The following is a 27,560-nucleotide window of genomic DNA, read 5'->3' as shown; positions in this document are numbered from 1 at the left end:
AGCAAAGGTGGCGGCATAAAGATGAACACCATGGTGCGCATGATTGTTGCACCACTATGGTGTGCAAGGTATGATGGATATTGAATGTGCAATTATAGTATGATCTAAGGTCCATTTTATGTCTAATTAAATTTGTTTGAATGTGATTCAAATCTGAATTTTTAAATTTGTTTGAATGTAATTCAAATCTGAATTTTTAAATTTGTTTGAATCATATTCAAATCTGGATTTTTAAGTTGAATATGAGATATTCAATTTAATTTAAGTTTTTAAATTTATTTGAATGTGATTCAAATATGAATTTTTGAATTTGTTTGAATGTGATTCAAATTTGAATTTTAAAATTTGTTTGAATGTGATTCAAATATGAATTTTTAAATTTGTTTGAATCATATTCAAATCTGGGTTTTTAAGTCAAATATGAGATATTCAATTTAATTTAAGTATGTATGTTTTATTTAATTATTAAATAATGATATGCATGATGGATGATCATGGACTATAAAAGACAAATGTGATTGGATTTATTTCTTTTATATTTTTTTGGGTTGTAAATTAATTTATTTATTTTAATTTATTTTGGGCATGTATTATAAAGGTTATAATATATTTTTTGTTGTTGTAATTTCATTTATTTAGTTCTTATAAATTCGCTTTGGTATGCCAAGGATTACTATGTAATTGGATTGCAAGAAGATCAAGGAGGTCAAGTGCATTGGTGGGACTAATGGGAGGAATTCAAGATCAAGTATTGATTATGTACTCCTTCAGCAACTCTTGTAATATGAATGAATGAAATGCACCGAGGAATGCCCTGATTCAATTCTTGGTGGTTTAGAATTAAATCCCTTAGAAAGTCCATGATCATACCATATTTATTTGTTATCCATGAATGCATGAGATGTATGAGAATGTATGTAAGTATATGATATATGCATGCATATTGGATAATGTGCAAAGTGAGACCTTAATAGTAATTAAGATGACCACAAAATCTTCCAAACAAATGATTAAGTTGGAAATGCTATAATTAAAGTAATTATAACATGGGCCCTCCATTGGGGCAATTATTTTAAGAAATTTTAAATACTTCCATATGATGCAATTAATTTAAGAGATTTTCTTAAGAATAATTGTTAAGCATGAGATGTAAAAATGTAAATGGTTTGATGGCCAATATTAGATGTACCTGAGGACATTAAAATTATTTTCATAATTACTGGCTCAATGGGATCAACTTTATCACACCCTACTCCTTCATAAGATGTAACATGATCCCATAGTATACCTAATGAATTATCGTACTTTGCCTACCAGTAACCCATTAAATATACTTCAAGGGAAATAATTTTTTGTGAAATTTAAATCATCGATTAAAATCTGGTGTTATAAAAAATTTTCAAAATTTCGGCAGAGTGCTGGCTGTATTTTGAGAAAATAGTTCTTCAAAACCTACAAAGAAACACACTTCCAATATGATTTCTCAAATACAACTCCAATAAACTTTATTTCATCCCACAATTCAATCTCAATAATCAAATCAATTTATTTTCAAACCAACCTCATCATAAAAGAAACATTTCATTGATTACAAGACTCCAAATTAATATTACAAAACTATTCAGATAAATGAAATCTTAAATTTACATTTACAATAATTTACATTTAGTTACATACTAAAATATTTTACAAGAGTTTTTATACAGCTGCTCAAATAATTTACATACATATTATTACATGCATACATTAAAACCTATGTACATGTGTATACCTATGATATACCTGGAGCTGATCTGAATGTGTCTTCAAAGAAGCTTACTCAATTGCTCTATGCTTTTTTCACCTGCGACAGCATACAAAGCTATCGCTGAGTGGTGAACTCAGTGGTGCACAACTATAACTTAAAACATAGTACAATATACCTTAGCAAAATTATAGCAATAATTTGGAAATCTGGATACTCATCAAATTCTAAAACTCAAAATATTCATTGCCAATAATATACATCATTTGTATAAAATAACTTTGATCACGAAATTCAATTTATCAAATCACAACCAAATATTTAAGGTAATTCTAGCAAAATCAATTATACATAAATCATAATTGAAATCACAATTCTTTACTACTCAAAAACCATTCTTTATCTCAAAAGCCATTCTTTATGTCAAAAACCATTCTTTATCTCAAAAGCCATTCTTTATCTCAAAAACCATTCTTTATCTGAAAAGCCATTCTTTATCTCAAAAACCATTCTTTATCTCCAAAGCCATTCTTTATCTCAAAAACCATTCTTTATCTCACTAACTATGCAAGACTAATCTGAAAGGGCCATCTTCAGGGTGATTCTAACTCCCTATGACTAGGGAGGTCAAATCAGATTCTAACTCCCTATGGTCGGGGAGGTCGAATCATCGCGCACAATACACATCACAATAATGAATCTTCCGAAAGGGCCATAACATAAAACTTAGATCTTACCTCTAATAAGAGGAGAATCTAAGCCTGTGCACGTACCATGGTAATCAAAACACAACTAACTCCATTGTCTTCTCAATAAATGAGAGAGACAGGTAATAACCTAGTCAAGCATCTATAGTGAGATATAAAACAATATCACAATCCTTTTAGTGAGCATAAATCACAATACAATTCGATTCAAAGTCAATTCCAATATCTAATAATTTTTATGCTCATCACAATTCAAATCATAAATTTGCATTTTTCCATGCAAATTGCCCATCACAATTCAAAACATGTTCTATCACAATTTTCCAAAATATAATTTATTCAATCCACAACAATGCTTAATACTTGTGGAAATACCATTTCACAAAGCTAAATTCATACATACTATAACAATTTCAATAATCATTTAATTAAATCCAATGCTTGTTAAACATAATACATAAGAAAAATATGTCATTTAATCATATGAAATATTCAGAACAAAATCAGTTAAAAACTAGTTGTGCACAAACCTAATTTTAGTCACTCCTAGGCCTTCATTCAATGTTTTTTATACTTTTCAATATCCTTGTCAACTGAAACACACAATTTAAAGTGTTTCAGTACTCAATGAATTTGTTTCCAACCATAAAATCCAATATCTAAATTTTCTTGGTACTATTCCCTTCAATTCATTTCATTAGTCAACCTATAATGTTGACCCTTGATGCACTCTAAGTGAGTCAATTCTAATGTGACCAATATGTCAAATTTTATAGTCCTTTAGTGTTGGTATATGTTACCAATTTCATTTCCAAGTGTTTGCATTTTATTGCAATTTATCGGATTTTGGTGTACTATTTTGACCTAGCCGGATGACCTAGTTTCCTCAGTTTTCAGGTTATGGTCCAAACTACAAACTTGTAGGTCTATGTCTTATTCCACATGGGGTAAAAATTTAGGTTATTCTGAGTTGTGTAGACCAAGATATGGTCAATTTACCAATGCTGGACAGAATGCACTAAAATGGTAGGCTTAGGTCATTTTAAGGTCACTTTTGGTTCGGCTAGTTTTGGTACCTGAAATTATGCAAGCTATTTGGCTTGGTTCTAGCCATTTTTGGGCTTCAGTGTCTTCATAAGAAATGTAGATCTATGTTTAAACTATTCATGGTAAAAATTCCAGGTCAATTAGATCTGTTTTGAGTGAGTTATGGTCAAAACACTAACTACTACCCAAATGGTCAATTTTCAGGCTTTCAAGTTACTAATCCAGATTTGGTCATTTTTTAAGTTACCTTCTAGGTAGAATTTAGGTAAGCTTCCTGTATGAAAGTTGGCACATTTTGTGCCTAGTTTCACCTCCAATTGGTCTCATACCAATTGAAGTCACACACTTAAGGTTCTAAGCTAAAATGTACACTGCCCTGTTACACATTATTCAACACTTACCAATTGCACATCCAATACTTACCAAGTTTACCTTTCATGCCAATTCTGATTTGTACCATACCATTAACATACTTTACAACACATTTTGGTCATTTTGGACAGCTTGTAACCATTCTCAACATACACATTATAACCCAGAATTTTTCAAAGTCCATTTACACAATTTAACCACAAGAACATACCCCATTTACATGTCCAAATCCAAACAATTATTCACATACACATGCTGCCACCATAAGCAACATAATTCAACAATATTTCATCAACTTAAACACTTCAATCTTCTTATGAGGCTACCACAAGTTTACACATACCCATCAACTTCCATTTTCACTTTTCAAGCTTACAAATCAAACTTCACACATAGAATTCAACTTCAATTCAATTAAACATTTAAATCAACATCCAAACAACCATTTACATGCAAGAACAAGCTGTTCATGGTGAGGTTTTATGGCTGCCAAAATGCTCCATCACCAATAATTCATCAAACCTCAAATTTCTTCCATAATTCAACTACCCACAACCTTAGTTACACTTTTAATGAAACAAGATTTGAAAACACCCACTTACCTCTTTTGGACTTCTTCAAAACCTTACCAAAACTTATCTTTTTCGCTCCAATTATGCTGACCAAGGTGTGTAGGCAAGGTTTAGTGAAGAACTTTTGAAGGAACTAGGGCTTGATCATGGTAGAGTGAAGCTCCATGCAAGGTGTGGCAATGGAGTTTTATGGGAGTGGAACAATTTGGCAAGAAGAAGAAATGAAGGTTGAAGATGACTTTAAGTGGAGAAATCTATCCACTATGGCCCTTTTTATATCCCATTAAATCCTACTTAGTGCTCCACTTGTAACATCCTCCCGATAGCAATTCAAGATCTCTTCATTCGGTGGCCAGGTGTCGGTCCGGACAGCTAGAACTTCTGGAAAAATATTTAAACTAAAGTGAGGAACCAAAATTTACTCAAATATTAATAAGAAAAATTTAGTAAAAATTTTAGAAATAAAATACAACCAAGTCAAATGAGCCGGTGTCCAAGCGAAGGGTAACCAGAGGGAAGTTGCGGTTCTCGCAACGAGGAGCCCTAGACCCGGGAAAAATTTCATAAAATAATTTTTGGGACTCCAGAGAAGGGTCATTGAGGTTCCTATGGCATTAGAATGCCAAGAAAATATTTAGAAAAATTTTTCAATCGGTACAGACAATTTTGACCCGTTAAGCCAAACGGAGGGCATTTTGGTCATTTCGCCTTCAAAGGTGATTTTTGGCCGACTTGTCCAGTTAAGTAAATAATTAATATGACATAAAATATGAAGAAATATTGCTAAAAATTAAATTGAAATGTGGTAGAGAAGAGAAGAAAAGAAAATGAAAGAAAATGCTAATTATGACATCATATGATGTCATTTAAATTTCCTCCACCAATCACAATTTGTTAAACTTATTAAACGAGATAAAAGAGACCAAAAATATGAAAAACCAATTTGCATCTTCAACCTTGGGCAGCCTAAAAAACGTTGAGAGAGAGAGAGAGAAGAGGTTCCACCATTAAAGCTCCTTTAAGCTTCATTTCTCTCTTGTTTCCACTACTAAACCCTAACCCCTTTCATTAAACCTTGACCATATCACTTGGGGAAGCTTTTGGCAGCCAAGAAGAAGAAGGAAAGTGAAGTTTTAGCTTGAAGAAATCTGCCCTACAAGAGGTTAAAGTGAGGTTAGTGCTATCCTTTCACTCTCACTCCTTTAATCCTTGTTAAAGCATCATTTTAAGTTAAGAAATTGTAAGAGTTTGAAGTAAGTTATATGTGTTAGGGCATCTTTAATTTTTGGCAGCCCTAAGGAAGGATGAGGTTGATTGTTTTAATGAATTTAGAATGGATAGAAATGATGTTTAAGGTATGAATATGCATGGATGTTGAATTAGTGTGCTAATTGAGGTTTATGGATAATTTAAATTGGACATTAGGGTTTTGAGAAGTAAAACTTGGATTTAGCTTATGGAATTGTGAAAGAACATTATAAGGGTCAATTAGTGACCATTTTAGGTATGTTGACCATGAATTGGACTGAAAAATAGTATAGCCAAGTGAATGTGTAGGCTGCCTTGTTAGTGCAGCAGAGGGACTGAAAATTCAGTCCACTTGCACTGCCATAACTTTGGCTGTGTAGGTCCAATTGGTGTTTGGCCAATTGGACATGAAACTAGGCTTATAATGACACATTTTTGCTGAAGAAACCATGCCCAAAAGACCAAAGCAAGTGGACCAAAACTTGGCCCCAATCCGGACACCCTGCAACAGCCCCTGCAGAAATGACCAAATGAATAGTAACTGTTCATTTGGCCATAACTCACTGTAGATTTGGTCAATTGACCTGAAATTTTTACAGAAACAAGTTAAGACATAGACAAACAACTTTCATGAAGAAACCTACCCTAACTTATGACCAGAACCTAACCCAAATGGCAGTCACAATTACTGTTCAAACCTGCAACTCTGCAGATTTTCATTTGAGCAGTAATGTTTGGATGGCTATAACTCTCTCTAGAAAACTCGGATTTAGGCGATTCTTGAACCGATGAAAACCTAAGGCATAGTAGAACATTTCATATGAAGAAAGTTAAACCAAATTATGAACTTAACTTGATCAAATTACTGACCAAAGTTGGACAAAAAATCTGCCAGACCCAAAATCTCAGCATGAACAGTGCACGTGAACAGTAAACTTATTTTGGCCATAACTTGAGCTACAAAACTCCAAATGGAGTGATTCAAAAAAGGAAATTCAACTAGACAAAATAAGGAACAACTTTCATGTTTACCATTTCCTCAAATTCCCACTGTAAAAATAACAAATGGAACAGTAATGATGAAGCATGAAAACCGAAAATTTTGCTCAATTAGCATTAAGCTTAAAAATGGCATTGGCAACCAATACCAACAAGTTTGAAATACAAAATGTTGTATGTTTGAGGTGTTAAGACCAATACACCTATTTTCTATCCAAAAGTCAACATTTTTGTTGACCAATGAGGTGAATAGTGACACCAAAACCAAAAATTGGCAATTTTGCCAAAATGACCTACGCTTTGAGAAAGTGACCAAAACCAACAAGTTTTGAATACAAAATGTGGTATGTTGGGAGTATTAAAACCAATGTACCTATTGTTTATGCAAAAGTCAACATTTTAGTTGACTAATGAAATGAACCAAAACTTGAAATTCAAAATTTGAAATTAGAAATGCATCTAGGGGACTTTAAATTGCAATTGGCAATTAATACTAGCAAATGTAAAACTCAAAATGTGGCATCTTGGTGTAATAAGAATTAATATATTCATTAAGTATAAAAAGGTCAACATTTTGGTTGACTAGTAAGGTGAATAGTAATCAAAATGATTAGTAAATTAAGATGAAAACCTAGAACTAATTCTAAGCTTAAATGCTTAGAATTGTATGACAAATGTAGACTATGCATCCTAGTCAAAATTGTTAAAAAGGAATTAAGGCCATAAATTTGAAATCCATGAAATGTTTATGGATTACTTGAAACATGAAAAATAAGTCACCTAATTGATGTGAATAGATAGTTAGGGCTTATGTGCCCATCACAAATGGAATTCATAAAATATTAGAAACTCAACTTGAAATATAAAATTTGTAATTACATAAGTAGATTCTTGAATGTATAAATGAGAAAGGAAAAATGTTTTGAATACAATGGTACATGTGAACAATTGTTTAGAATTGCGATCAATATGAATAACATAATGAATGGATAAATAAACCATATTAATGTATGAATGAGACATTAGTTCTCATTATTGTAAAGAGGAGAAGTATTTTGAGTACAATGGTATAAAAGAATAATTGATGTGAATTGTGATCATATAAATGATCAAATGAATGTATGAATTATGATTGAAATTTATCATGAAAAAAATGAAGTCATAAAGCACAATATATTAACATTTTAAAATATCAAATGCCCTAGTATACCTAACAAGATTGGTTTGGATAGTTTGGCATGCTAATAGGGTATTGTGTTAGCAGTACTGCGAAAGGCTTTATGCCTGTATTCATGGCTTTATGCCCGTATTCATGGCTTTTATGCCAGTATTCATGGCTTTTATGCCCGATTATGTGATATCATGGCTTTTTAGCCATACTGACTGCATACGTGGTAGACGTTCTGCGTCCCATGGTATGATGGCCCGAGGCACCGCGGTGTCCAGTGCCAACGACCCGTTATCGATCCGATCGTCTAGTATAGGTTACTTGGGCGATCAATTAAAGTATTATTCAATTGAGCAGCTAAGTTAAGTTAAGTATAATGAAAATCCAAGACAATTAAATTAAGTATTGAATGAATAAGCAAAAGAGATTAGCAAAAGAAACATAACAAAAATATAAATTGCAGAAATGCATGGACTTGAAATACAATACGGATAGAATAAATTATATACCGCTAGTATTACTCAAAAGTTATAAACTAAGCACTTCCAAAGAGGAACAAACTAGTATATAAGATCGTTGATCTTTGGAAATACCATACCAAATTAAAATTGATTCTTGAGTATCGAATTATCATTTATTTCTTTCTTTACTTGTATATATTATTTACGGTTATATTATTGCACCACTAAGCAGAAATGCTTAGCGCGATGGAATTGCTTCCTTGCAGTCTTGAAGGTAAAACCAGATGGTATCGATCGAGATTTTTGGAGTCGGATCTGCGAAGTGTCAGAAGAGTTCAAGATTGTCACCTCCTCAGCAATGCATGTAGATAGGGCTCATTTTATACATGTTATGTATATTGTTCATTCCTAGCACATTGTAAATTATTTGTATATCTTGTACAAAATAAACTCATGTAATTAACCTATGAATTATGGAAGCTATTCAAAGTAAGTATTTTAGTATGTGAATTGAATTTGAGTTATAATGAGATTATACTTGTGAATATTGAGATATTGAAAATCTAATGAGATTTCTGAGAAATCTGGATACTGCATTGAGATACATTATGTTTGAAAATTTTTGAGACTATTAAGTTTGAGAAATTGAGTATATATTGAAATTGTCTTTGGCAGGTTCAGAAGAACTGTTAGTCCAAATTACAGCCGACACATTGTCGGATTATCGTTAAAATTTTTGAAATTTCCAACTTAGTTAGATTTTGATAAAAGTAAAAATAGCCTAAATCTTCAATAAAGTTTTTGAATAAATAAATCAAGGACTGTAATGAAATCAGATAAAATAGAGTGCTCCGGCACACTGAGTGGCATAACTTGCTCGGCTACACTGTAGTCGGGTAAGGGGTGTCACACCACTAATTAACTTTAAACATTATAATAATTAACTTTAATAAATTCTAATTACACCCCTTTAATTTTCCTTAGTTATTCTATATATATGATTTCTAATTTTTCATGGCATTTTCAAATTTTAATAGTATTTATTTTTCATGGACATTTAGGCCAAAAGTCAACTCTAAGTGTCAATTGACCAAAATGCCCCTCTTCGTGTCACACCTTACCCCTCTGTAAGGCATAACATGATCCCGTAGAATACCTAATGAACTACCGAACTTCACCTACCGATAACTCATTAAGTACCCTACAAGGGATTTTAAAACAATTTTCTTATCTTTGCCAAGTGGTGAGCATTTCTAATAAGTATTTAAAACATTTAGTTGAAATTAAAACTAATTAATATTTTTGGCCATTTTAGTTTTTCGCAAATTTTATAAAAATTTTGACAGAGTTTCCTCTGTATTTTGAAAAAATCGTTCTTCAAATACCTGAAATAAAAGCACTTCCAATAATTATCTAACCACTGCTTCAAATTCATACTCAATCTCAACCAATTTCTCAAAATTCACAAGTTCAAAAATTCTCAAAATACTGTCCATCAATATAATTCATATTTCATTAAAAACAAAATAATTTATACACAACCTTACAAATTTATATCAAAAGAAACACAAACTAAACTTTATTACAAACTTCATACAAACTTGTGTACAAGCTGCTCAAGACCCATTTTTACATGTCCATACATTTATGTGCAATATATACATCAAAAGAAGTATTTACAGTTAGGGTATAAATTATACCCGAAGACTTCAAAGCAGAACGATCCTCAATTCTCAGCAGCTCAGTCTGCTGCTCCTCTAGTCTCTGTATCTGCGACAGCAATAAAAGCTATCGCTGAGTACTAGGACTCAGTGGTGCACAATATACTAAAATAATCTTTATGCAAAACTTAAAGCACATTCATTCAAAAATTTGGCTAAACATGAAAATTAAATACAATAATGCATTGTAAGATTTTACATGTAAACCAAATTCATTTCAAAGTATCAAAACACATTTCATAAAACCCACAGTTAGATCACGCCATTCGAAACAAATAGAATCTCAATAGCCAGAGGCTAAAGAGAAATCACATGAATCTCAATAGCCAGAGGCTAAAGAGAAATCATATCACAGGCTAGCTAGCTCAAATATATGGATATCCATTCACATCCTCTTCTACTAGCACACCTCAACACTTCTCCAGAGAAGGAATCAAAATTCGAAACTAATTACCCCCACTAGTCGTGCTAGTGAGGTGTTCAAATATGTGGTCATGACACTGTGGTTTCAAAACTTATCTTAACGATTTGCTAAACATTGTCTTTTCAAGTATACATAATAACTTTCAACAATTTAGATCAAACATCATAAGAATACCTTAATCCAACATTTCATATTATTCAAACCGATATGCAAAAGATGATTATAAAAGTATATGTTGTGCACAAACCTCAAACGAGTCGCCTGTTGGCCTTGACTCGACTCCTCGGGTTCTGTCCCGGTATTCTTTTCCACTGAAACACGAAATTTTCCAATGTTTCAGTACTAAAACTTAAAATAAATCCAAAATAAACTTAACTTCACATTTACCTAGCTCTAACGTGTTAAATTCGACGTTCTCGAAATTTTGTGTTTCGGGTTACTATTCACTGCACTATTCAAGTCAAATTATTGACTTTCTAAGGCTTAATAGGTATGGGAACTCCAACTTCACCCACATACCACATTTTGGTCACCAAACTTGTTGGTTTTAGTCATTTGTTTAAAGCTTTGGTCATTTTGGCAAAATTGCCAATTTTTGGTTTTGGTTCTCCGAAGTTGCACTGTTTCATTGGTCGGTCTACTGTTGGAATTTGACAAAACTTCCTTCATAGAAAATGTTCCTTATTGTCTTAAGTGTATTCTCATTTTTGGATCACCTCAATCGGAGTTTTGTAGCTCAAGTTATGGCCAAAATAAGTTTACTGTTCACGTGTACTGTTCATACTGAGATTTTGGTGCTGGCAGATTTTTGGTCCAACTTTGGTTAATAATTTGATCAAGTTAAGTTCATAATTTGGTCTCACTTTCTTCATATGAAATGTTGTACTATGTCTTAGGTTTCCATCGGTTCAAGAATCGCCTAAATCCGAGTTTTCTAGAGAGAGTTATAGCCATCCAAACATTGCTGCTCAATGAAAACTCTGCAGAGTTGCAGGTTTGGTAGCCTAACTTTGCTCAATAATCTGGATGGGTTAATGGCATAATTTGGGGTGATGTTCTTCATGAAAGTTTTAGATCTATATGCCCTCTAACCCCTGGCCAAATTTCAGGTCAATTTGATCTGTCTAACTCGAGTTATGACCAAATGAACAGTTACTGTTCATTTGGTCAATTTAGTGCAGTGGCAGCCTGCTATCACTTCACTTTGGTCAATTGTTTCACCAAGTTTTGGTCAGTTTTTGGCCATGGTTCCTTAATGAAAATTGTGCTCTTTTATGTCTATTTTCATCTCCAATTGGTGGCATATCCATTAGGCTTGTAAAATTTGAGTTTTGGTCCTTCAAAGTAGGTTTGGTCATGCTGCCAGCAGCATGACCATTGACCTACGAATTTGGTTTAGTTTTCTATCATTCCCACACAAGTTATTTGGTCATAATTGACCATTATTTCACTTCACAATAGGTCCAAGATATCATTTATGCATTTCTCCAAAATTTTGCCTCAAAACCCTAACATTCAAACCCTAGCTCTTCCATCTCATGCATTAAATCACAACTAGTGCACTTAACCTTAACCATTCACTAATCAAAGCTTTTAAACTTATTCTAATGCATCAAATTCATGTAAATCATACTCCTCTCAAGCTGCCCAAATTTCAGTTTGGTCCTTCTCCCATGTATTTATTTCATTTCATAACTTCTAAGCTCATATCAACCATTGCATATGCATTTAAAGAAGTAATATAATGAGTTAACACACTAACCTTTCTTAAATCTTCAAAACCCTAACTTTTGTTCTTCTTTCTTTCTTTCTTTCTTGCTCAATCCTCTTCTCAAGTTGCCTAGATAAGCTTTAACTATGGTGGCTAATTTTTCTATGGTGAAATTTTATGATATACAAGCTCAAAATTGAGCTTTAATGGAGTTTGTGGAGATGGAGAGTTAAGAAAAAGAGAGAGATGAGAGAGGAGATGAAGGTTGACGGAAATGAAGAAGAAAAAAAAACCAATTTCTTTTCTTTTTATTTTGCTTATGGAAGACCACAAAGTCACAATTTAATAATTCATTTAAATAAATTCTTTTATGACATCACCTTTGACTTTTCTAACTTCTTTCTTTTCTTTTTTTTTTTCTATTAGTTCTTTAATTTAATTCTCGATTCCGAAATTTTCTTTTCTCCGATTTTATTTGACAGTTAGGTCAGGAGTCAGCTCTCGGGGTCAATTGACCAAATCGCCCCTCGTCGGTTCATCCCGGTTTGCAAATAATTCCATATTTCTTCCGGCTCCCTGACCTAATTATTTGGTAGCTTAACGATTCTTTTTCGTGATTTTCTCTTTTCCACTTTGTGTTCATAAGGGTCCTAAGGACGCAGCGTCACTTTTACAGTTCAAAATTTGAGTTTAAAATGACTTGTGATGCGTTCAGGAGGTCACTCATCATTTGTGACTCTCGGCTCGTTTAACCTCTTATGTTCTGTTTTTCTTATTTATAGTTAACTAATTAAACATTACTAATTATTTGTGTTTATGGCTTCTCATGTTGTCTTAAGTGTGGCCCTAATCCCATTAATTGTCCGGACCGACACCGGTCACCGGAACAGTGAAATATACCAGGCTATACAACGGGGGTGTTACACTTCGGGTCAAATTCAGACTTTTTCAGTGCTACCGATTTATTCCTTCTACGCCAATTTCTTTAATTTTTGTTTTTCGTTTATACTAACTCATTAATTTTTCTTTGACATTTCTAATGACATTTATACTTCAATAAGTCTTTAATTATGTCTCGAAACTAAATTCTGAGGGTTCCCTGCAGTCCTGGGGTCGGCTATTGCCTGTGCCGTAACTTTCCCGTGCGGTCACCCATCGCTGCAGTGCTGGCTCATTTAACTTAGTTTCATTTTATTGCTATTATTTTTTCTTTGTTTTTCTTGTATTTTTTTTCTTGTATTTTATTATTTTATGTCTCCTCACTAACAATTAAATGTAGTTATGGGCATCTTAGCTGTCCGGACAAACACTGGTCACCAGAACAGTAGAACGTACTACCGAACATAGTGGTGTTACAATTCTCCCCCCCTTAAAATAAATTTCGTCCGCGAAATTTTACCCAATAGCCATCTTACAATATTCACATGTTTATTTTCTCCTTTCTATATGATCGTATAATCTTCTTTCCTTCGAATTTGTATAAGACTTTTAACAATCTAATATAACATTTACTTTGTTTATATAGCACTAATCTTCTCTTACTATTGTTCTGTCTAATATTTCGGTTCATGTTTCCTTATTGAATAACCATTGAGGTCATGTTAAAATTATTTATCTAATCATGGGTCCTTTGACCATTCTAGTCAACAATCTTACTCACATTCGTAACACTTTTTTGTTATATCTGAACCAACTGTTCAAATTTTTACTTCCACAACTCTTTTTATCTATTAATATTCTATAACATACTTCCTTTTGTACTAAACTATAACCTTTTGATATTCTAACTTTTGAGTTTTAAATCCCTAAGTGGGATTTCCAAACTCATTTCTAACAATAAAATTTTGTCCTAACATAACTATACCAATACAGATGCCATTGACAACTATTCCTGTCTTGGTGCACTATTAGTAGTACATAGCTTTACACAATAATCTCAAGTCAGTATTGTAATCTGTAGCTTACAGTATAAACATCAAGAACATTGCACAGTTACTACGATACATCTCAATAGATCAAACTTTTCTATATTTTATCCTTTTCGAATTTACTGATATTCGAATCTTATTCTGTTTACAATATCCATTGATAATTACTAACTGTAACATCTTTGCCCTCATATAGAGCAAGTCTATTACCGCAACTTACTTTTATGTCCTCTTGCCGTAAGTAGGCTTGCCATTTAGCTTTATAATTTATGGTGTGTTAGAAAATACTTTTCGCTGATAAACTCTTCCAAAACAAATTTTACTTATTATCACAATCATTATCTTAAAGGACTAATCACTAATGCATCAAAAATTATTCCCCTGTAAAGGAATAACAACAGAACATATAGTTCTAACACTAACATACAACTAAGTAGTGCTAGAATCAAACAAAAATAATTAATTGTTTCTTTCAAAAATTAAGAACTTACCAGCAGCGACATTCAAAGTTTCTGTTCTTTCCCCTTGGCGCATAGTGGATGCTCTAACTGATGCGCTACTATGTTCGGGTTGATTCACTGTGTTATGGTTGTGAGGAGTACCAACTCTATTTCTATCTTGACCTTTACTGACTGTCTATGAACTTTGGAGAGTGTATTGAGGTGCTCTTCTACAATCTTTAACAAAGTGTCCAAGTTTTCCACAATTGTAGCAGGCTCCAGAGGCCTTACGACAAATCCCTCCATGTAGCTTACTAAAAACATGGCAGAAACGGGTAGAATAGGAACTTCTGGTTATTCGACGACTAGATCTTGGTATTCTTTGCCCTGATGATCTGCCTCTGTCATATCCCTGAGCTCGGGGTTCCTCAAATTCATTTCTCTTCCCCAAATTACTACTCGAGCTCTGACCCATAGGTTTCTCCCTCTTCTCTATTTCACACTGCCCTTGTGGGGGTTGGGTTTGTGCTTAAGCTTGAGCTGACAGAGTATCAGCCATTTGTTGAAAGAAAGTGGCCATTTGCTTGGCCATTTGTGCAGTAATTTATACCGATAAAACTGGTGCAGTCAGGCCTTCGACACTTTGTGGAGCTAGGGCCTCAACTTGTACTTCTGCCATCACAGATTGTTCTATTGTCTCGTTCTTCTCTTCCATATCTTTTCATAGGATTTTCTATTCTTGTACAACCAACACAAGGAGATTCCACTCTATTAGTTCATATTTATGATGTAAATGTACTATATGTATTAAACATTTGAGTAGTTGTAGTTACCGACAAAAAGATTTCAAATTCACAGTTTGAAATTTACTTTAAAACCATTACTCTGATACCACAAAACATGTCACACCCTACTCCTCCGTAAGATGCAACATGATCCCGTAGTACACCTAATGAATTACCGTACTTCACCTATCGGTAACCCATTAAATATACTGCAAGGGATTTTAAATAATTTTTTGTGAAATTTAAATCATCGATTAAAATCTGGTGTTATAAAAATTTTTCAAAATTTCGGCAGAGTGCCGGCTGTATTTTGAGAAAACAGTTCTTCCAAACCAGCAAAGAAACACACTTTCGATATGATTTCTCAAATACAACTCCAATAAACTTCATTTCATCTCACAATTCAATCTCAATAATCAAATCAATTTATTTTCAAACCAACCTCATCATAAAAGAAACATTTCATTGATTACAAGACTCAAAATTAATATTACAAAACTATTCAGGTAAATGAAATCTAAAATTTACATTTACAATAATTTACATTTAATTACATACCAAAATATTTTACAAGAGTTTTTATACAACTGCTCAAATAATTTACATACATATTATTACATACATACATCAAAACCTATGTACATGGGTATACCTATGATATACGTGGAGCTGATCTGAATGTATCTTCAAAGAAGCTCACTCAATTGCTCTATGCTCTTTTCACCTGCGACAGCATGCAAAGCTATCGCTGAGTGATGAACTCAGTGGTGCACAACTATAACTTAAAATATAGTACAATATACCTTAGTAAAATTACAGCAATAATTTGGAAATCTGGATACTCATCAAATTTCAAAACTCAAAATATTCATTGCCAATAATATACATCATTTGTATAAAATGACTTTGATCACAAAATTCAATTTATCAAATCACAACCAAATATTTAAGGTAATTCCAACAAAATCAATTATACATAAATCATAATTGAAATCACAATTCTTTACTATTCAAAAACCATTCTTTATCTCAAAAGCCATTCTTTATCTCAAAAACCATTCCTTATCTCAAAAGCCATCTTTATCTCAAAAACCATTCTTTATCTCAAAAGCCATTCTTTATCTCAAAACCGTTCTTTATCTCAAAAGTCATTCTTTATCTCAAAAACCATTCTTTATCTCACGAACTATGCAAGACTAATCCGAAAGGGCCATCTTCGGGGTGATTCTAACTCCCTATGGTAGGGGAAGTCAAATCAGATTCTAACTCCCTATGGTCAGGGAGGTCGAATCATCGTGCACAATACACATCACAATAATGAATCTTCCGAAAGGGCCATAACATAAAACTTAGATCTTACCTCTAATAAGAGGAGAATCTAAGCCTGTGCACGTACCATGGTAATCAAAACACAACTAACTCCATTGTGTTCTCAACAAATGAGAGAGACGGGTAATAACCTAGTCAAGCATCTATAGTGAGATATAAAACAATATCACAATCCTTTTAGTGAGCATAAATCACAATACAATTCGATTCAAAGCCAATTCCAATATCCAATAATTTTTATGCTCATCACAATTCAAATAATAAATTTGCATTTTTCCATGCAAATTGCCCATCACAATTCAAAATATGTTCTATCACAATTTTCCAAAACATAATTTATTTAATCCACAACAATGCTTAATACTTGTGGAAATACCATTTCACAAAGCTAAATTCATACATACTATAACAATTTCAATAATCATTGAATTAAATCCAATGCTTGTTAAACATAATACATAAGAAAAATATGTCATTTAATTATATGAAATATTCAGAACAAAATCAGTTAAAAACTAGTTGTGCACAAACCTGATTTGAGTCGCTCCTAGGCCTTGATTCATTGTTTTTTATACTTCTCCATATCCTTATCAATTGAAACACACAATTTAAAGTGTTTCAGTACTCAATGAATTTGTTTCCAACCATAAAATCCAATATCTAAATTTTCTTGGTACTATTCCCTTCAATTCATTTCATTAGTCAACCTATAATGTTGACCCTTGATGCACTCTAAGTGAGTCAATTCTAATATTACCAATATGTCACATTTTATAGCCCTTTAGTGTTGGTATATTTTACCAATTTCATTTCCAAGTGTATTGCATTTTATTGTAATTTATTGAATTTCGGTGTACTATTTTGACCTAGCCGGACGACCTAGTTCCCTCGATTTTCGGGTTATGGTCCAAACTACAAACTTGTAGGTTTATGTCTTATTGCACGAGAAGCAAAATTTCAGGTCATTCTGAGTTGTGTAGACCAAGATATGGTCAATTTACTAATGCTGAATAGAATACACTAAAATGGTAGGCTTAGGTCATTTTAAGGTCACTTTTGGTTCGGCCAGTTTTGGTACCTAAACTTGTGCAAGCTATTTGGCTTGGTTTTGGCCATTTCTGGGCTTTAGTGTCTTCATAAGAATTGTAGATCTATGTCTAAACTATTCATGGTAAAAATTTTAGGTCAATTGAACCTTTTTTGAGTGAGTTATGGTCAAAATACTAACTGCTGCCCAAATAGTCAATTTTCAGGCTTTTAAGTTACTAATCCGGATTTGGTCATTTTTCAAGTTACCTTCTAGACAGAATTTAGGTAAGCTTCCTTCATGAAAGTTGGCACATTTTGTGCCTAGTTTCACCATCAATTGGTCTCATACCAATTGAAGTCACACACTTAAGGTTCTAAGCTAAAATGTACACTGCCCTGTTACATATTATTCAACACTTACCAATTACACATCCAATACTTACCAAGTTTACCTTTCATGCCAATTCTGGTTTGTACCATACCATTAGCACACTTTACAACACATTTTGGTCATTTTGGACAGCTTGTAACCATTCTCAACATACACATTATAACCCAAAATTTTTCAAAGTCCATTTACACTATTTAACCACATGAACATACCCCATTTACATGTCCAAATCCAAACAATTATTCACATACACATGCTGCCACCATAAGCAATATAATTCAACAATATTTCATCAACTTAAACACTTCAATCTTCTTCATGAGGCTGCCACAAGTTTACACATACCCATCAACTTTCATTTTCACTTTTCAAGCTTACAAATCAAACTTTACACATGGAATTCAACTTCAATACAATTAAACATTTAGATCAACATCCAAACAACCATTTACATGCAAAGACAAGCTATTCATGGTGAGGTTTCATGGCTGCCAAAATGCTCCATCACCAATAATTCATCAAACCTCAAATTTCTTCCATAATTCAACTACCCACAATCTTAGTTACACTTTTAATGAAACAAGAATTGAAAACACCCACTTACCTCTTTTGGACTTCTTCAAAACCTCAGCAAAACTTATCTTTCTTGCTCCAAGTATGCTGCCCAAGGTGTGTAGGCAAGATTTAGTGAAGAACTTTTGAAGGAACTAGGGCTTGATCATGGTAGAGTGAAGCTCCACGCAAGGTGTGGTAATGGAGTTTTATGGGAGTGGAACAATTCGGCAAGAAAAAGAAATGAATGTTGAAGATGACTTTAAGTGGAGAAATCTGTCCACTATGGCCCTTTTTATATCCCATTAAATCCTACTTAGTGCTCTACTAATTAAGTTTAAACATTATAATAATTAACTTTAATAAATTCTAATTACACCCCTTTAATTTTCCTTAATTATTCTATATATATGATTTCTAATTTTTCATGGCATTTTCAAATTTTAATATTATTTATTTTTCATAGACATTTAGGTCAAAACTCAACTCTAAGTGTCAATTGACCAAAATGCCCCTCTTCGAGTCAAATTTGGACTTTTTTAGTGCTACTGATTTATTCCTTGTACCGCCGATTTCTTTAATTTTCATTTTTCATTTACAATAACTTATTAATTTTTCTTTGACATTTCTAATGACATTTATACTTCAATAAGTCTTTAATTATGTCTCGAAACTAAATTTCGAGGATTCCCTGCAGTCCTGGGGTCGGCTATTGCCTATGCCGTAACTTCCCCGTGCAGTCACCCATCGTTGCGGGCTGGCTCATTTAACTTAGATTCATTTCATTGCCATTATTTTTTCTTTGTTTTTCTTGTATTTTCTTTTCTTATATTTCATTATTTTATGTCTCCTTACTAACAATTAAATGTAGTTCTAGGCATCCTAGCTGTCCGGACAAATACTATTCACCAAAACAGTAAAACACACTACCAAACATAGGGGTGTTACAAACTTAACTGATGCAAGATAAGTCAATAATGGATGTACCTGAGATTTTGAGCATTAGGGTTAGGTAAAGGATTGAATCTCACATGAGATGTGATGGGCAAGGAGTTGCTCACTTATAGTTTATTGTAATTTCAATAATGGATGTACCTGAGGATGATCAATAGGATTATAAGAATTCAATCACCCACTAGAAATCCATCCAACTAAGATTTCCGTTTTCTACTTTGGAAGTGTAGGATTCGCTAAGTTAGTGGGAGGGCCAATTTGATTAAAAAACCATAATCATTTTGGTTAATGACATGATACATTTACTAATTAATCTAGTTATTTTTTGCAGTTAATTTTCTGATAATAATGAGCACACCACAACCATCACCATCCAATATCCTTGCAAGCATGCTTGATCGCAGTAGGTTGACAAGACCTAATATATCTGATTGGCTAAGAAATTTGAAACTTGTCCTGAACCTTGAACATATAGGATATGTTTTAGACTCAAATGTTTCTGGTCCCTTACCTCCAGAGGCCACTCAAGAGGAACATGAAACTTTGGACAAGTGAAAGGAGCATGATATGAGAGTCAAGTGTTATATGCTTGCTTCTATGAGTAATGAGTTACCGAAGCAACATGAGAACATGCAGAGTGCAAGTGAGATTCTTCTTCACCTACAAGAGTTGTATGGTGAGCATAGCAGGAATGCTAGGTATGAGATATCTAGACAGCTATTATGTATGAGGATGTTTAAGGGACAGAATGTTGGGGATAATGTCCATAAGATGATTCGGCGGATTGAGCAGCTGGAACATCTTGACTTTAACATGGATTTCCAACTGCAAACAGATTTGATCCTTCAGTCCCTTCCTAAGTCTTTTGGGAATTTTGTGATAAATTTTCATATGATTAAGCAAGAATGCACTTTGGCTGGTTTACTCAACATGCTGGTTATTGCTTAAAAGAATATGCCGGGCAATAAAGGAAAATAGGTAGCTTTGATTGCATCTTCTTCTGCTGGAAAGTCCAACAAGAAGAAGAGCAATAAGAAAAAGAAACCTCAAATTCATGGTCCTTCCAAGTAAATAGCTAAACAGAAAGGGAAGACTAAAGCTGATGGAGGCAAAGGAAAGTGTTTCCACTGCCAGCAGGATGGGCACTGGAAAAGAAACTGCCCAGAGTATAACAATCTAAAAGAATGCAATGCCATGATGAAAATCAACTCAAGTTTAAAATATATTTGGCACTTAAGATTAGGTCATGTTGCAGAAGATAGGATTGCAAAACTGGAGAAAATGGGGATTTTATTCTCATTGGGCTCTGAGCCTACTCCAACTTGTGAATCCTACCTTCAGGGCAAAATGACTAGATCACCCTTTATTGGAAAAGGACTAAGAGCTGAAAATATTTAGGAACTAATACATAGTGATGTATTTGTACACCTTGTTCACCACTACACTGTGGCCCAATGGATTAGTGACCAGAACATCTTAGTCACTCTACCCTATTAGTATCCCCCTTTCTACGGGTAGATTGATGTAGATGTATGAATGAGTGGATCCTAGATCCGCCAATGCATGCACAGATGTGTTGTATAGAGAGAACATACCCCTAATAACATCCGAGGCATCTTACTCCTCCTGAGCTCTCATGGCATAAGCTCTGGCAAGTGCTCTAACCTCTGGCCTCTCGGCTGGTTCAGATGCAAGTCTCTGTGATGGACCAGCTACCTTAGATTTACCGGACTTCCTACCCCTTTGAGGTACAGGGGTAGGTCTATCTGCTTTTGTTGGAGCAGCTATAGCAGTTCTGCATGGACAATTCCTTAATTGATGCTTTGTCAACCCACACCTTAAGCAGGCACCTATCACTCTCCAACACTCCCCCTTATGCCATTTCAGGCAGTGTGGATAAGCAGAAGATGCTGGGGCTGGTCCCGTGAACATCGTCCCTAGAGAGCTGCCCACTGATAGTGTGGACTGGCCTCTCCTAGGTGTAAACTGTGGTCTGGGCCCCTAGGACTGACCCTGACCTTGAGGCTGACTTGAACTCTAAGCAGGTGGACCTTTAAATTTCTTCCCAGGTGCAGAAGATGAACCGGACAGACCTGGACCCCTCTTCTGCTATCTCTCTCTTCTGGTTTGCTCACTTATTCAACCTTTAAAGCAGCTTCAAATAACTTGGCAAAATCAGAAATCCCCAAGGCTGTAATCATTATTTTAATGTTATCATTGAGTCCCTCTTCAAACCTTCTGCACCTCTCTGCTTCTGTAGGAACTATCTCTCTCCCATACCTACTTAATCTCACAAATTCTCGTTCATATTCTGCTACCGATAGCTGCCTCTGCCTCAGGCTAATAAACTCTCTTCTTTGGTCTTCCAAATACACACTGCCCACATATTTCTTTTTGAACTCAGCAAGGAAGAATTCCCAAGTGATCTGCTTAGGCTGCACCTCACTAGATACTGTGTCCCACCACTGATAGTCATCGTCTTGGAGTAGGGACACAACACCCTCTAAGTTTTACTCTGGTGTGCAATGCAGTTGCTTCAATACTAGGATGGTTCTGTCTAACCAATTTTTAGTTGCCACTTAGTCTTCTTTTCTCTTACCCAAAAAGTCCACAGCTCTAAATTTCCTCAGTTTTTCCAGGTGAGATTTCTGCTGTGGAGGTGGTGGTGGTGGCATTACCCTTGCCATTTGTCTGAAAAATTCAGCCATTTGCTGAAACATGGCCTGTGGAGGTTGAGCGAGCCACTGGCCGGTGGAGCAGTTCTCCCTACCCTCGCCTCAATCACATGTAGAGCAAGACTCTCTACTTCCTCCTCAACTGCCCTCTGTGACGTGGGGTCCATATCCTAATCAAAATAAAAAAAATCAAATAGATCTGCATTAGTGTCACCTCGACTTTTACAAATACAATGCATGGTATGGACTCGATCTAGACTCAGAAATGCCTAAACCGTGCTCTGATACCACTAAATGTGACACCCATTACCCGTCTATAGTATAGCCGAGCAAGATATGCCATCCATTGTACCGGAACACCATATTTTATCTCAATTATTTTTCTCCTTCCTTAATTTATTTCTTTATGATGATGAAATGCAATTTGGGGGATTTAACTCATTTAAGTCATTTATAGAAATAATAAATTCATTTGAGGTTCCGAAAATTTTATAGAAAATGCGGCAGAGTACCGGCTAAAAATGGAGAAAACAATTTTTCGAAACCTGTGAAAAACACTTCCAATAATCATTTTATTCCACAACTCGCAATTATCACATCAATTTTCAACAATTTCTCATCAATTTCTTAAATTTTCCAGTCATTCAATTCACATCATATTTATACTTAAATCATAAATAAATACTCAACTTTCATTTATGAACACCATTTACAGATGATTTCATTAATACAAAATCACATAAGTTTCAATATACATGATAAAATAAAAGTTTAATTATAAAATTTACAAAAATACAAAACACAAAATACAAAATGTAGCCTAGCATCCTACCAATGCACTGTGGCTGAGAGGTGACACAGGACACTAGCAGATCTGACTCTCACCCTGACTTGTAATACCCCTATGTTCAGTAGTGCGTTCTACTGCTCCGGTGACCAGTGTTTGTCTGGACAGCTAGAATGCTTAGAACTATATTTAAATATTAGTGAGGAGACATAGAATAATGAAATACAAGAAAAGAAAAGACAAGAAAAACAAAGGAAAAATAATAGAAATGAAATGTAACCAAGTTAAACGAGCTGAGAACCATAGCGATGGGTGACCGCACCGGGAAGTTGCGACGTGGACTGTTGACTAGCCCTGGACCACAGGGAACCCTGGAAAATATTTTTAGAACTTAAATAAACATCTATTGAAGTATAAATGTCATTAGAAATATCAAAGAAAAATTAAATAATTAGTAAAAAGAAAAACGAAAAATCGAGAAACAGACAAAAATCGGTGTTACCGAAAAATCGGGAATATAACCTGAAGTGGGGCATTTTGGTCATTTGACACCTAGGGTTTCCTTTTGACCTCAATTTCCATTAAAAATAAATGATATTACACTTAGAAATGTCATGAAAAAATTAAATGGTGATACATTATGTAAATAGTGAAAGAATTGAGCTAAATGTGCAAATTAGGGAAACTTTAAATCATTAAACATTAAATTATTGGTTAGTGCTCCACTATCCTTAAAAAAAAAAAAAAGAGATATATCAAAGTGGAAATGGGCAGAAACATCTTCTTCTTCAACCTCACTCTCACCAACCGAATTGAATCCACCATGGCCAAAGCTTCCTAACCTCCATGCAAGCATGAAGTGAGCCCCTTTTCCACTTGATTTCTTCACTAAAGTTTGTCTACACAACATGGGAAAGAGATAGTCAGCAAGAAGGAGAGGATTTGGTGAAGTTTAGTCAAGCTCAAGTCAAGGTTAGTGTTAGTATTCCTTCCCTTTCTTAATTAATCTTTGAGTTAATGTTGTAATGAGTTGATTTATGGAGAAATTTGAAGAGTTGGATGGGTAATTGGTGGACTTCAATTTTGGTAGCCATGGTGATTAAAGGAGTTGGTTTGTTTTTACATGTATTTGTTGGGGAATGATGTTGATTAGAGTGTTTAAATATATAAGAGTTTGATTACCATAGGTATAGTTTGAATTGTGTATGTGAAGTGAGGTTGTGAATTGAAAATGAGAGCTTGAAGTGTATTGTAATTGAGCAGTTTTGATGTATGTAAGAGAGCTTTAATTTCATGTAGATTAATGTTGATTATGAGTTAATGGAATGTACATTAGTGGTTTTGATCAATGGATTAGGGTTTGAAGGTTTGTATAAGAGTTGGATATTGATTTCATTGAATTGAGTGTAATGGATATTTACTTAAATAGAATAGCTGCTGGATGTTTAAGTGAATTGAGTATTGTTGGACATTTCATTTCATTAAACTGAGTTGTTGCTGGACAAATTAACAAATTGAGTTGTGGTTGGACAATTGACCAAAATGAAATGTGAATGGTGTTCATTAGAAGTGCCAATTTTTAATGCAAAGTATGGTTAGTAAAAACAGTATACATTTTAGGTTATAAATAAAAATGTGTGACTCTAATTGGTATGACACCAATTGGAGGTGAAACTAGGCACAAAATGTGCCAACTTTCATGAAGGAAGCTTACCAAAATTTTGCCTAGAAGGTAACTTGAAAAATGACCAAATCCAGATTAGTGAATTGAAAGCCTGAAAATTGACCATTTGGGCAGCAGTTGGTGTTTTGGCCATAACTCACTCAAAATAGGTCCAATTGACCTGAAATTTTTACCATGAATATTTTATACATATATCTACAATTCTTATGAAGACACCAACACCCAGAAATGACCATAAGCAAGTCAAATAGCTTACACAAGTTCGGGTACCAAAACTGGCCGAACCAAAAGTGACCTAAAAATGACCTAAAGTTACCATTTTGGTACATTCTGTCCAGCATTGGTAAATTGACCATAACTTGGTCTACACAACTCAGAATGACATGAAATTTTTCCCCGCGTGCAATAAGACATAGACCTGCAAGTTTGTAGTTTGGACCGAAACCCGAAAATCGAGGAAACTAGGTCATCCGGCTAGGTCAAATTAGTATACCGAAATCCGACAAATTGCAATAAAATGCAATATACTTGAAAATGAATTTGGTAACATGTACCAACACTAAAAGGCTATTAAATGTGACATATTGGTAACATTAGAATTGAATCACTTAGAGTGCATCAAGGGTCAATATTATAGGTTGACTAATGAAATGAATTGAAGGAAATAGTACCAAGAAAATTTAAATATTGGATTTTATTGTTAGAAACAAATTCATTGAGTACTGAAACACTTTAAATTGTGTGTTTCAGTTGAAAGGATATTGAGAAGCATAAGGAACACTGAGTCAGGGCCAAGAGGCATATATCAGAGGTTTGTGCACAATAGTTATTTCTTTTGAATTTTTCAATTGAAATAAATTATGATTATTTGTATGTTATTGTTTTAAATTGTGTTTGTGCACAATAATTTTGATTTCTTATTTTCTACTTAAAAATTTATTTGAACATTATAGTTTTAAATTGTGTCTATGCACAATACTTTTTTTGTATTCACTGCTTTTACCAGAAAATTTATTTGGAGAAATGAGGTATGAATAAATTTTTTTTGTTTTGGCTTTGGAAATTATTGTGTTGCCTACTTTGCAAATGGAAATTTTGAGATAAAATATGATTTGTGAGTTGTATGAAATATTTAAATATTGTGATTTGGAATTATTTTGATTCACACTTGGCATGACAATGTTACTATGTTCCTTCTCCATTTATGGGGTGAGTGTGATTATAATCCTCCCTCTTTGACTTCTTAGTCTGAGGTGAGTGTGGATGAGTTCTCATTATTTAGCTAGCTTCCTCCCTCATTGATTTCAATTATTAGGGTGAGTGTGTCTTGTCGTGGTGTACAACACGGCATATGCGGAAAAAATGTGTCATAGCCTAAATTGTGTTATTGATTGGCAACACTATATTATTTAGTTATTTGATCAAATAGTGTTATTAATTGGCAAAACTGTATTATTCAGTTATTTGATCAAATGGTGTTATTGATTGGCAAATTTGTGTTATATGAACTTTGTAAATTGTGAAATAGAATTGTGAATTATTTGATTTGTGAATTATCAATAAAAAATTTATATATCGCATTTCAAATTGTTATTGTGCACCACTGAGTAAATTTTACTCAGCGATAGCTTTTCATTGCTGTCGTAGGTAGACAGACTGACAGGGCAGCAGACTAGGCTGCTAATGCTATATTGAGAGTTCATCGGGTATATTGAGTATACCATATTTTTACATTTTGTATTGTAATGTATGTTCACTGTATGTATATATTGTTCTTGATTTTGAGCAGTTGTAAATTAAAATTGTACATTAAAATTGTAAACTAAATTTATAAATTATTTTGGCTTGTAAATATTGTGATATATTTCATTTATCTCGATTTTTAGAAACACTGGGAAATTGGTTGTTGAACTATGTTGATAATGTTTGAGGAAATTATTGTGTTGAACAAATTGTTGGAGTTTGGGATTGAGGAATTATATATTTGAAGTGCTTTTTACAGGTTTTTGAAGAACTTTTTTTTCAAAATATAGATGGTACTCTGCCAAAATTTTTACAGAAATTATTAATACTTCAAATGTGTTATTTGGTTTCACTTCAGTTAAAAAAAAAAAAAAAATTAACACCTGTCAATAGTGCTCACCACTGTAAAAAGAAGTAAGAAAAGTTTTAAAATCCCTTGTAGTGTATTTAATGGGTTATTAGTGGACAAAGTTGGTAATTCATTAGGTATACTACAGGATCATATTATGCCTTACGGAGGGATAGGGTGTGACATGTTTTAGTGGTATCAAAGCAAAGTTTTTAAATTCTGTTTTGACCTGCAATTGGAATATTTTTCCTTCATAACACAACTGCTCAATGTCATGGGTTGATACATATAGTACATTACATTATAAATATGCACTAACGGGAGGAAATCTCCTTATGTTAATTGTTCAGGAGGTGTAATATCCTCTACTTGACTATGGAAGAAGGGGAACGTTCAGTTAATCAATCAATAGAGGCTGAACTACAAGGGGATGCCCTAGCCCTTCGCAATGTGAGTGGATCAGCTGCATTAGTCCCCTTAATACCACAGTTCCCTGCTCAATTTGCTCAGCAAATGGGTGCGATGTTCCAATAGATGGCTGGTAACATGCCTACTCAAGCCCCACTGCAGACACCAGTGGTTCAACCACAGCCTTCAGCTAGGCAGTACGACAAGCTGATTAAGTATGGGGCTACTGAGTTCAAGGGGACAGTGGATCCGTTAGAGGTAGAACATGTTAGTAGTATGCCCTAGAGCATATCATTTAGTATGTATCTTGTACATATTTTTAATAATAAAAG

Source organism: Hevea brasiliensis, chromosome 16 (assembly GCF_030052815.1).
Source record: "Hevea brasiliensis isolate MT/VB/25A 57/8 chromosome 16, ASM3005281v1, whole genome shotgun sequence".
NCBI lineage: Eukaryota > Viridiplantae > Streptophyta > Magnoliopsida > Malpighiales > Euphorbiaceae > Hevea > Hevea brasiliensis.
The sequence above is the reverse complement of the archived record's forward strand: the minus strand, read 5'-3'. Positions refer to the sequence as shown.